The sequence below is a fragment of the Cyclopterus lumpus genome, chromosome 14 (assembly GCF_009769545.1).
Source record: "Cyclopterus lumpus isolate fCycLum1 chromosome 14, fCycLum1.pri, whole genome shotgun sequence".
NCBI lineage: Eukaryota > Metazoa > Chordata > Actinopteri > Perciformes > Cyclopteridae > Cyclopterus > Cyclopterus lumpus.
In genome coordinates, this window is record NC_046979.1 from 10,361,377 (window position 1) to 10,367,376 (window position 6,000).

A 6,000-nucleotide genomic window follows, 5' to 3' on the forward strand; every position below is an offset into this window, starting at 1 on the left:
GCAAAGGATAAAGCACCTGTCTGCAGTCTGGAGGTTGAACATTTAGCTATCTTGTACATTTCTTGAACTTCAAAATCACTTGCTGCTAGTTTGCAAAGTTCCAGCTCTCTTACCTATTAATTCAAGTGCACTTATAGCTGGAAAAAGGCCCGAATGATGTGTGAGCTGCCTTTCATCACAGAATAGTAGAACTCTGATTACCAAGTGGCCGTGATCGTATAGTGGTTAGTACTCTGCGTTGTGGTCGCAGCAACCCAGGTTCGAATCCGGGTCATGGCAGGGGGCTTCCAGTTGTGCGTGGTTCAAGCTCTTATTGTTGTTGTCATGTACTCTGGCATGTGTCTCATTTAACACAGTTTCAAACTTGACAGCTTCAGACACGTTTTTTCAACGTTAAGCACGATGCTTTCCGACTACACCCACCCAGAGTTCTCCACGCAGTTCTACAAAAAAGAAAAAAAGCGCGCTTTTGCATGAAACGCTGGCAGATGGAGGCATTTCCCACAATGCACCATGAGTAGGGCTAGTGGCGCAATGGACAACGCGTCTGACTACGAATCAGAAGATTCCAGGTTTGACTCCTGGCTAGCTCGTACAATTCTTTAACTTGTCTATCAGTTGAACAAGTTCTTGCATCGCAAACTGGGTATAAAAACTCATCTGACAACTCCTATGTAGGGCAGAGCAAAGGATAAAGCACCTGTCTGGAGGTTGAACATTTAGCTATCTTGTACATTTCTTGAACTTCAAAATCACTTGCTGCTAGTTTGCAAAGTTCCAGCTCTCTTACCTATTAATTCAAGTGCACTTATAGCTGGAAAAAGGCCTGAATGATGTGTGAGCTGCCTTTCATCACAGAATAGTAGAACTCTGATTACCAAGTGGCCGTGATCGTATAGTGGTTAGTACTCTGCGTTGTGGTCGCAGCAACCCAGGTTCGAATCCGGGTCATGGCAGGGGGCTTCCAGTTGTGCGTGGTTCAAGCTCTTATTGTTGTTGTCATGTACTCTGGCATGTGTCTCATTTAACACAGTTTCAAACTTGACAGCTCCAGACACGTTCTTTCGACGTTAAGCCCGATGCTTTCCGACTACACCCGCCCAGAGTTCTCCACGCAGTTCTACAAAAAAGAAAAAAAGCGCGCTTTTGCATGAAACGCTGGCAGATGGAGGCATTTCCCACAATGCACCATGAGTAGGGCTAGTGGCGCAATGGACAACGCGTCTGACTACGAATCAGAAGATTCCAGGTTCGACTCCTGGCTAGCTCGTACAATTCTTTAACTTGTCTATCAGTTGAACAAGTTCTTGCATCGCAAACTGGGTATAAAAACTCATCTGACAACTCCTATGTAGGGCAGAGCAAAGGATAAAGCACCTGTCTGGAGGTTGAACATTTAGCTATCTTGTACATTTCTTGAACTTCAAAATCACTTGCTGCTAGTTTGCAAAGTTCCAGCTCTCTTACCTATTAATTCAAGTGCACTTATAGCTGGAAAAAGGCCTGAATGATGTGTGAGCTGCCTTTCATCACAGAATAGTAGAACTCTGATTACCAAGTGGCCGTGATCGTATAGTGGTTAGTACTCTGCGTTGTGGTCGCAGCAACCCCGGTTCGAATCCGGGTCACGGCAGGGGGCTTCCAGTTGTGCGTGGTTCAAGCTCTTATTGTTGTTGTCATGTACTCTGGCATGTGTCTCATTTAACACAGTTTCAAACTTGACAGCTCCAGACACGTTCTTTCGACGTTAAGCCCGATGCTTTCCGACTACACCCGCCCAGAGTTCTCCACGCAGTTCTACAAAAAAGAAAAAAAGCGCGCTTTTGCATGAAACGCTGGCAGATGGAGGCATTTCCCACAATGCACCATGAGTAGGGCTAGTGGCGCAATGGACAACGCGTCTGACTACGAATCAGAAGATTCCAGGTTCGACTCCTGGCTAGCTCGTACAATTCTTTAACTTGTCTATCAGTTGAACAAGTTCTTGCATCGCAAACTGGGTATAAAAACTCATCTGACAACTCCTATGTAGGGCAGAGCAAAGGATAAAGCACCTGTCTGGAGGTTGAACATTTAGCTATCTTGTACATTTCTTGAACTTCAAAATCACTTGCTGCTAGTTTGCAAAGTTCCAGCTCTCTTACCTATTAATTCAAGTGCACTTATAGCTGGAAAAAAGGCCTGAATGATGTGTGAGCTGCCTTTCATCACAGAATAGTAGAACTCTGATTACCAAGTGGCCGTGATCGTATAGTGGTTAGTACTCTGCGTTGTGGTCGCAGCAACCCCGGTTCGAATCCGGGTCACGGCAGGGGGCTTCCAGTTGTGAGTGGTTCAAGCTCTTATTGTTGTTGTCATGTACTCTGGCATGTGTCTCATTTAACACAGTTTCAAACTTGACAGCTCCAGACACGTTCTTTCGACGTTAAGCCCGATGCTTTCCGACTACACCCGCCCAGAGTTCTCCACGCAGTTCTACAAAAAAGAAAAAAAGCGCGCTTTTGCATGAAACGCTGGCAGATGGAGGCATTTCCCACAATGCACCATGAGTAGGGCTAGTGGCGCAATGGACAACGCGTCTGACTACGAATCAGAAGATTCCAGGTTCGACTCCTGGCTAGCTCGTACAATTCTTTAACTTGTCTATCAGTTGAACAAGTTCTTGCATCGCAAACTGGGTATAAAAACTCATCTGACAACTCCTATGTAGGGCAGAGCAAAGGATAAAGCACCTGTCTGCAGTCTGGAGGTTGAACATTTAGCTATCTTGTACATTTCTTGAACTTCAAAATCACTTGCTGCTAGTTTGCAAAGTTCCAGCTCTCTTACCTATTAATTCAAGTGCACTTATAGCTGGAAAAAGGCCTGAATGATGTGTGAGCTGCCTTTCATCACAGAATAGTAGAACTCTGATTACCAAGTGGCCGTGATCGTATAGTGGTTAGTACTCTGCGTTGTGGTCGCAGCAACCCCGGTTCGAATCCGGGTCACGGCAGGGGGCTTCCAGTTGTGCGTGGTTCAAGCTCTTATTGTTGTTGTCATGTACTCTGGCATGTGTCTCATTTAACACAGTTTCAAACTTGACAGCTCCAGACACGTTCTTTCGACGTTAAGCCCGATGCTTTCCGACTACACCCGCCCAGAGTTCTCCACGCAGTTCTACAAAAAAGGAAAAAAGCGCGCTTTTGCATGAAACGCTGGCAGATGGAGGCATTTCCCACAATGCACCATGAGTAGGGCTAGTGGCGCAATGGACAACGCGTCTGACTACGAATCAGAAGATTCCAGGTTCGACTCCTGGCTAGCTCGTACAATTCTTTAACTTGTCTATCAGTTGAACAAGTTCTTGCATCGCAAACTGGGTATAAAAACTCATCTGACAACTCCTATGTAGGGCAGAGCAAAGGATAAAGCACCTGTCTGCAGTCTGGAGGTTGAACATTTAGCTATCTTGTACATTTCTTGAACTTCAAAATCACTTGCTGCTAGTTTGCAAAGTTCCAGCTCTCTTACCTATTAATTCAAGTGCACTTATAGCTGGAAAAAGGCCTGAATGATGTGTGAGCTGCCTTTCATCACAGAAAGAAGAACTCTGATTACCAAGTGGCCGTGATCGTATAGTGGTTAGTACTCTGCGTTGTGGTCGCAGCAACCCCGCTTCGAATCCGGGTCACGGCAGGGGGCTTCCAGTTGTGAGTGGTTCAAGCTCTTATTGTTGTTGTCATGTACTCTGGCATGTGTCTCATTTAACACAGTTTCAAACTTGACAGCTCCAGACACGTTCTTTCGACGTTAAGCCCGATGCTTTCCGACTACACCCGCCCAGAGTTCTCCACGCAGTTCTACAAAAAAGAAAAAAAGCGCGCTTTTGCATGAAACGCTGGCAGATGGAGGCATTTCCCACAATGCACCATGAGTAGGGCTAGTGGCGCAATGGACAACGCGTCTGACTACGAATCAGAAGATTCCAGGTTCGACTCCTGGCTAGCTCGTACAATTCTTTAACTTGTCTATCAGTTGAACAAGTTCTTGCATCGCAAACTGGGTATAAAAAACTCATCTGACAACTCCTATGTAGGGCAGAGCAAAGGATAAAGCACCTGTCTGCAGTCTGGAGGTTGAACATTTAGCTATCTTGTACATTTCTTGAACTTCAAAATCACTTGCTGCTAGTTTGCAAAGTTCCAGCTCTCTTACCTATTAATTCAAGTGCACTTATAGCTGGAAAAAGGCCCGAATGATGTGTGAGCTGCCTTTCATCACAGAAAAGAAGAACTCTGATTACCAAGTGGCCGTGATCGTATAGTGGTTAGTACTCTGCGTTGTGGTCGCAGCAACCCTGCTTCGAATCCGGGTCACGGCAGGGGGCTTCCAGTTGTGAGTGGTTCAAGCTCTTATTGTTGTTGTCATGTACTCTGGCATGTGTCTCATTTAACACAGTTTCAAACTTGACAGCTCCAGACACGTTCTTTCGACGTTAAGCCCGATGCTTTCCGACTACACCCGCCCAGAGTTCTCCACGCAGTTCTACAAAAAAGAAAAAAAGCGCGCTTTTGCATGAAACGCTGGCAGATGGAGGCATTTCCCACAATGCACCATGAGTAGGGCTAGTGGCGCAATGGACAACGCGTCTGACTACGAATCAGAAGATTCCAGGTTCGACTCCTGGCTAGCTCGTACAATTCTTTAACTTGTCTATCAGTTGAACAAGTTCTTGCATCGCAAACTGGGTATAAAAACTCATCTGACAACTCCTATGTAGGGCAGAGCAAAGGATAAAGCACCTGTCTGCAGTCTGGAGGTTGAACATTTAGCTATCTTGTACATTTCTTGAACTTCAAAATCACTTGCTGCTAGTTTGCAAAGTTCCAGCTCTCTTACCTATTAATTCAAGTGCACTTATAGCTGGAAAAAGGCCTGAATGATGTGTGAGCTGCCTTTCATCACAGAATAGTAGAACTCTGTTTACCAAGTGGCCGTGATCGTATAGTGGTTAGTACTCTGCGTTGTGGTCGCAGCAACCCCGGTTCGAATCCGGGTCACGGCAGGGGGCTTCCAGTTGTGCGTGGTTCAAGCTCTTATTGTTGTTGTCATGTACTCTGGCATGTGTCTCATTTAACACAGTTTCAAACTTGACAGCTCCAGACACGTTCTTTCGACGTTAAGCCCGATGCTTTCCGACTACACCCGCCCAGAGTTCTCCACGCAGTTCTACAAAAAAGAAAAAAAAGCGCGCTTTTGCATGAAACGCTGGCAGATGGAGGCATTTCCCACAATGCACCATGAGTAGGGCTAGTGGCGCAATGGACAACGCGTCTGACTACGAATCAGAAGATTCCAGGTTCGACTCCTGGCTAGCTCGTACAATTCTTTAACTTGTCTATCAGTTGAACAAGTTCTTGCATCGCAAACTGGGTATAAAAACTCATCTGACAACTCCTATGTAGGGCAGAGCAAAGGATAAAGCACCTGTCTGCAGTCTGGAGGTTGAACATTTAGCTATCTTGTACATTTCTTGAACTTCAAAATCACTTGCTGCTAGTTTGCAAAGTTCCAGCTCTCTTACCTATTAATTCAAGTGCACTTATAGCTGGAAAAAGGCCCTGAATGATGTGTGAGCTGCCTTTCATCACAGAATAGTAAGAACTCTGATTACCAAGTGGCCGTGATCGTATAGTGGTTAGTACTCTGCGTTGTGGTCGCAGCAACCCGCTTCGAATCCGGGTCACGGCAGGGGGCTTCCAGTTGTGCGTGGTTCAAGCTCTTATTGTTGTTGTCATGTACTCTGGCATGTGTCTCATTTAACACAGTTTCAAACTTGACAGCTCCAGACACGTTCTTTCGACGTTAAGCCCGATGCTTTCCGACTACACCCGCCCAGAGTTCTCCACGCAGTTCTACAAAAAAGAAAAAAAGCGCGCTTTTGCATGAAACGCTGGCAGATGGAGGCATTTCCCACAATGCACCATGAGTAGGGCTAGTGGCGCAATGGACAACGCG

At 45.9% G+C, this 6,000-nt stretch overlaps 16 non-coding genes across 16 annotated transcripts; all 16 read left to right on the forward strand.

Annotated features, from left to right (window-relative positions):
- Nucleotides 1–207: 207 nt before the first annotated feature.
- trnah-gug lies at nucleotides 208–279 on the forward strand. Its single transcript has one exon. It is a non-coding gene; the product is annotated as a tRNA-His (tRNA).
- A 241-nt stretch (nucleotides 280–520) lies between these two features.
- Nucleotides 521–593, forward strand: trnar-acg. The gene has a single exon. It is a non-coding gene; the product is annotated as a tRNA-Arg (tRNA).
- A 291-nt stretch (nucleotides 594–884) lies between these two features.
- trnah-gug lies at nucleotides 885–956 on the forward strand. The gene has a single exon. It is a non-coding gene; the product is annotated as a tRNA-His (tRNA).
- A 241-nt stretch (nucleotides 957–1,197) lies between these two features.
- Nucleotides 1,198–1,270, forward strand: trnar-acg. The gene has a single exon. It is a non-coding gene; the product is annotated as a tRNA-Arg (tRNA).
- Nucleotides 1,271–1,561: 291 nt separating this feature from the next.
- Nucleotides 1,562–1,633, forward strand: trnah-gug. Its single transcript has one exon. It is a non-coding gene; the product is annotated as a tRNA-His (tRNA).
- Nucleotides 1,634–1,874: 241 nt separating this feature from the next.
- On the forward strand, nucleotides 1,875–1,947 carry trnar-acg. The gene has a single exon. It is a non-coding gene; the product is annotated as a tRNA-Arg (tRNA).
- Nucleotides 1,948–2,239: 292 nt separating this feature from the next.
- Nucleotides 2,240–2,311, forward strand: trnah-gug. Its single transcript has one exon. It is a non-coding gene; the product is annotated as a tRNA-His (tRNA).
- A 241-nt stretch (nucleotides 2,312–2,552) lies between these two features.
- Nucleotides 2,553–2,625, forward strand: trnar-acg. Its single transcript has one exon. It is a non-coding gene; the product is annotated as a tRNA-Arg (tRNA).
- Nucleotides 2,626–2,923: 298 nt separating this feature from the next.
- trnah-gug lies at nucleotides 2,924–2,995 on the forward strand. The gene has a single exon. It is a non-coding gene; the product is annotated as a tRNA-His (tRNA).
- Nucleotides 2,996–3,236: 241 nt separating this feature from the next.
- trnar-acg lies at nucleotides 3,237–3,309 on the forward strand. The gene has a single exon. It is a non-coding gene; the product is annotated as a tRNA-Arg (tRNA).
- Nucleotides 3,310–3,606: 297 nt separating this feature from the next.
- On the forward strand, nucleotides 3,607–3,678 carry trnah-gug. Its single transcript has one exon. It is a non-coding gene; the product is annotated as a tRNA-His (tRNA).
- A 241-nt stretch (nucleotides 3,679–3,919) lies between these two features.
- On the forward strand, nucleotides 3,920–3,992 carry trnar-acg. The gene has a single exon. It is a non-coding gene; the product is annotated as a tRNA-Arg (tRNA).
- A 299-nt stretch (nucleotides 3,993–4,291) lies between these two features.
- trnah-gug lies at nucleotides 4,292–4,363 on the forward strand. The gene has a single exon. It is a non-coding gene; the product is annotated as a tRNA-His (tRNA).
- A 241-nt stretch (nucleotides 4,364–4,604) lies between these two features.
- On the forward strand, nucleotides 4,605–4,677 carry trnar-acg. The gene has a single exon. It is a non-coding gene; the product is annotated as a tRNA-Arg (tRNA).
- A 298-nt stretch (nucleotides 4,678–4,975) lies between these two features.
- trnah-gug lies at nucleotides 4,976–5,047 on the forward strand. The gene has a single exon. It is a non-coding gene; the product is annotated as a tRNA-His (tRNA).
- Nucleotides 5,048–5,289: 242 nt separating this feature from the next.
- Nucleotides 5,290–5,362, forward strand: trnar-acg. The gene has a single exon. It is a non-coding gene; the product is annotated as a tRNA-Arg (tRNA).
- The last annotated feature ends 638 nt before the right edge of the window (nucleotides 5,363–6,000 follow it).